Below are 5,761 nucleotides of genomic sequence, written 5' to 3' on the forward strand. Positions count from 1 at the left end.
AAGTGCATACCAGTTATATGTAATCAACACATGATAGGCCTTCGAATAAGTGACCTTAACCCCAAATTCACAAGGAATAAGGGTAAAGCAAAATTTTCACCGATTCTAAGTCTATAACATCCTAGTTACATATAACTTTAGCGTATCCACTTAGCAATTATCAACTTAGGAATGAAGATTCCATTTTAGTTCTCAAGTATATAGTAATTATAGTAACACAAAACACCCCTATGGTATTTTAGACTTAGGTTCTGTTATAATGTTCTCATTGTGGTAATGTTGGTAAGTTTTTAGATTTGTTGCCCTATCACAACCATTCTTGGGCATGTGCTAATCACTCTTTGGAACAGCATAGTTGATCAGGCTATGCCACTCCCAAGACTGACCATACATCCCCGAGCTTACCTGTGATATTCAACAATCGTAATACTTTCGTTCTTGTCATTGTGACACTGATTTTAGTATGAATGCAGGCACGTATACTTTGTTAAATATTTTATTACTTAAAGGTATAAACTCTTAGACAGAGTGTTTTAATCCCAATGTGTTTATAGTTAGTATATCTTTTATGGGTTGATATACTTAATTCACTATAAACAATGCTCTGATACCAATCTGTCACACCCCAAAACCACGAACGGCAGAAACGTTCAGGGGTGGAGGACGTCATGTACAGTATCACAACAGTGTAAAATAGTAAACAAGCAACAACATCATCCATTTCATTAAAAGTAAAGTTTTAATACATGTGTGTTATTCATAATGTACAACAATAATATGAATAATCAAAATGAGGCGAGTCTTGTCTGTGCTCCATCTTCTCCGAAAATCTGGCCATCACACCTGTCTAACTGATGACCTGAGAATACAAGTTATTTTGAAAGCGAGTATCAGTTTTAAAGCTGGTGAATTCATAAGTATTTAGGTGTCATTATCTGGCTTATGAAAATCTATTATGAAGGCCATGTAAACCTTTAATGAAAATGTTGATGTAAGTATGAAAAACCCTAGAAAATCCCTTGCTTTCTATAAGTATGAAATGTAGTCTTCTACCAAGACCCGAATGTTTTGTTATGACAATGTAGTCTTCTACCAAGACCCGAATGTTTTGTTATGACAATGTAGTCTTCTACCAAGACCCGAATGTTTTGTTATGATAATGTAGTCTTCTACCAAGACCCGAATGTTTTGTTATGACAATGTAGTCTTCTACCAAGACCCGAATGTTTTGTTATGATAATGTAGTCTTCTACCAAGACCCGAAAGTTTTGTAAGTAAAATGATAGTTTTTCCTTCAATTGTTTAGTACTAAAGTACTTATTCTAACTCATCGTTTATGTGAAAGTATCACAAAATAAAGTAAACAGGAAAATGTACTACTGTAAGTGTTGTCACTGGGTACTAGGACTAACAACAACATCGCATTAAGCGAAATATGTAACCTAATGAACATCCGAAGATTGTCCAGAACAAGTATTAATGTAAGTTGTACTACTGTAAGTGTTGTCACTGGGTACTAGGACTAACACAACATCGCATTAAGCGAAATATGTAACCTAATGAACATCCGAAGATTGTCCAGAACAAGTATTAATGTAAGTGTCATCGCTGGGTACTAGGAGTAACACAACATCGCAATAAGCGAAAGGTATAAACTTATGAACAATCGAAGATTGTCCACTTGTCCTCTGTAGCAGCAGCAGGTGGGTGGAGGGGTTAGCCCCGTTTATCGATCTACCTAGTATAAGTAGTAACCTTAGACCTCCGTAGATGGTCATCGACCACTGGTGCTAATCAGTAGGGTTCGGAATGGTAAGTCCCGCCGAGATATCCCATTGAACCGGGATAGGAAAGATAATTTACACAGAAAGTACTAATAAATCATCCTCGTAGTTCTAGGTACAAGTATCCAGGTAAGTAAATACATGAAAATGCACCTATGTAAAAGTGTTCCTGTATGGTATTCATGTAACAGGTAAGTATATGTAAACATATTCATGTATCATGTAATCCTAAGTAAGTGTACTCGTGTATCATGTAAGGTATTGGTATAGACTCATGAATGAACTGACTCTTGTGTGATTCCTTGTAGTAGTACTAATGTTTGATATCTTCTAACTATCCCTATGATAGTTAACTGAAAGGTAATTGGTTGTTTACGTAGGTTTATGCACTCTTGCTACCCAAGAGTATTGGAAACTAAATGAAGGGTGAAAACTATAATCTCTAACATATATATGAACATATGCGCATAAGTATAGTTTGATTCAAGAAGGTAAAATAATGGTTTTGCAAGATATCTAGGAGTTTTGAACAATAATTAAGAATGACTTGATGTCATTTTAATAAGCATTTCAAAACTAATACTTTTGTTATCAAGGTATTTTAAGATAGAAAACCACTTCATGTGTCACCTTTTGAAATATGTGAAATCTACTGAGTGAAAACACAGTTATAAAATACATAAGATTGATTTAATAACATACTTTTTTCTACTTGTATTCCCCCCCCCCCTTAAAAAGTTTAAAATCATTTAAAACATTGATTAAGGGGTATGAACTCACCTGTTGTGAGTGGTTCTAGCGGGTACGCGTGTAAGGATGAGAAGTTCCACGAATGAAGATATTTAAGGACACATAATGACATGAATATAGTGTTTATAACAACTATATGAAAGATAACACCTTCCGGGACTAGGAAACACCTTGACCAAGTGTTGGAATCACATGTGATTCAACATAGGAAGGTATAAGGCACACAAATGAGTTTACTACCATGATCTCACGGCCCAAGGGAGTTTACGGCCGTAAACTCATGGTTACTCATGGGTTAGTGCAAGTATGAAAGCTAGGGAATGATTTAGGGACATTAGTTTTAGCCTAGGATGAGAAAGACCACCTCTTTTGGCACTTTTGGGGTGTTCACGGACCAAATGAGTTTACAACCGTAAACTCATGTCCAAATATGTTTGTGAGGGTCTTAAAGGTCATAAGGAAGCATTCTAAATTCATGCCTAAGCCTTAGGAAGTGTTTGTGGCACCAAAACACCCCTAACTTGAGTTTTCGGCCCATAGACCATTTGGTCATGTGTTTACGGCCGTAAACACTTGTGGGTGTTGGTATTTTGGTTGTTTTGGGTCTTAGACACATCAAGGTAAAGAGCTATGCTAGTCTCTTGGCTTAAGGGTGGCATTTAGGGCACTTTGACACCCTAAAATGGAGTTCACGGCCCAAGAACTTCCTTGGCCGTGAACTCACTTTCACTCTTGATTCTTAATTGTTTTGGTGGTCTAAACATGTAATGGTAGCTTCTAGTTTGGTTTTCAAGGCTTTGAGGGTCATTGGTACACTATTGGCCCTTAAAACGGAGTTTACTCTCCAAATGGAGTTTACTCTCCAAGATGTTCTTGGGGAGTAAACTCTCAAATCATGTTGTTTTGAGTTTGTTTTCTATTCCTAAACTCATTTGGGTACAAGTCCAAACTAGTTTCATGGCTTAAGGAAAGACTAGGCACCATTTGGCTCTTGAAAAGGAGTTTACTCTCCAAGATGTTCTTGGGGAGTAAACTCACAGATCTTGATGTTCTGTCGTGATTTTGATGTTATTAAGCACAATCTAAGCTATATAATACAACTAGATTGAAGTACTCACGATTTGGGATAAAAACCCGAAGACCCGTGAGAGAGAAAATGGCTTTTCTCTAGTTGGAAATGCGAATAATGAATGAATTTGGTTCAGAATTCTATTTATAGTCCTGAGATATTTTTGGCAGAAAATATTTTTATTCCTGAAATGATTTCTAATATTACAGAGTGTTGGAATAACAGTGTTGCACAAAACCCTAGTGCAACCACTCTCCTGATATCTCCTTAAGTGTAAATCCTGAAAAACTGCCAAATTTATACCCGAAGTCTGGAATTTCACTGAAACTGTTCTAAGCTCTATTGTCTTGATATGGTTTGTTCATAATGGAAATTTCGGGTTGTCACAGAGAAATCACCCCAGTTCATCGAATAAATGGCATCACCTCCTATAGAATGCCTTACCTCCTCCCACCAATCATGTGCCCTGTCCTTCAGGAAGCAGGATGCTAGTCTGATCTTGTCCCCATCGGGACAACGACTGGTACGAAAGGCGTTAGCAACATCTGTCAACCATCTGTTTCTCGCAATGGGGTCCCTAGCACGATGATAGTCTGGTGCTCCACATGCCCGAAACTCCCTGAAGGTCAGAGAGTGTGTCCCAATCAATGCTACAATATCATTGCGGAAGGTGATCAATCTCTCATCAATAATCTCCAGAATACCCTCCTTGACCGAGCCAAAAATCACAGGAGTCTGATCGAGGATACCGCGCGTAATCTCAGACGAGATGAACTCTCTCTTCTGGTCATCAAGCTGCCTAGCTCTAAAACCTGAGCCGGAACCCTCCCCAACACCGGAACTGCCCACTGGCCTGCCTCGCAATACCACCATACTGAAAATAGACCATAAAACTATCAGAATAAACATCAGTGCGCATATCGGGGAAATCATACTACACAAGGTCCTTGGCTTCATTATAGCCCTCCTTGAATCGAGTACGGATCCTCTGCTTCCAGTAGTATGGGCACATACTACCTTCCACATCTATTTGTACTTTCCTAAAAAAGTGCCTTCACTCGACCAAGTTACTCAATAACCAACAGATCCCTCACAGCTAGGGCTCCTAACACTAAATCTTATCCTAGGTTTTCCTATGGAAATCCCCACACCAATATCCGCTATCAGTTGCAGAAGGAACTCATGCTAACATTTTCTAACTAGCTCACGAATACAATTACATATTACAGAGACTAGATAATTCTTCGAATGAGAGGTCTCTCCCTACAATGGTTGGACTCAAACAAGAGCTGCGTCGTAGAGCTAAACCTAGCCATCTGAAATTTTTTCAGTTTTCATAATATGTAACTTAGCATATTCGCTTACTAACTAGTTGAGATTAACAAGAACTCCTAAAAGCACAAAGAAAGCAGTATTCGAGCATTAAGTAATCAAAACAGAACATAATCTAATTTGGTCATCCTATCTCTGACTGATCAGCACTAGCATGCAAATCTATAAACTCATATAACAGGCATACAAAGGCATTTCTCATAGATCCTTAGCCCTAATCTATCACGTGATTCACAATTTCACAATTCATATCATATGTAAACATGTATGGGTATTTTGGGATAACTTACTTGAGCTTGGCTGATTGTGCGCACCACACCCTAATCTATCATGCGATTCACAATTTCACAATTCATACACACCCGATGTAGCACCTGGTTCCAGGTACGTATGATTTATCTAAGTATTTTACATTTTTAGCCTTGGAATCGGTGAGTTGTAGGCCTGACTCGCCGAGTAGGGACGGGATATTGAGCACGTTTAAGTTGGAGACTCGTCGAGTCCATATTCTGGACTCGGCGAGTCCGCCAGTCTGGAAGAAACCCTAATTTCAAGGGTTTGCACCCTATTTAAACCACCCCCTTTATGCACCCCAAGCCAGTCTCCTTCACCCCCAGAACGTCCTATATCAAACCCTAACTCTCTCCTTGTGTCTTGAAGTGTTTATGTGCTTGTTCCTTGAAGATTGAAGAAGAGAAGGAAGGAAAGACCAAAAAAGAAGGTGAAGAGCAAGGATCTAAGACCTAATCCAGAGTTCATTGAGGTACAATTCGGATCTATTATGTTTATATGCTTGAATCCCCATTAAAGCTATTCTTGATCCATT

This window comes from Lactuca serriola, chromosome 8, assembly GCF_051521515.1.
Source record: "Lactuca serriola cultivar US96UC23 chromosome 8, Lser_US96UC23_V15, whole genome shotgun sequence".
Taxonomy (NCBI): Eukaryota; Viridiplantae; Streptophyta; class Magnoliopsida; order Asterales; family Asteraceae; genus Lactuca; species Lactuca serriola.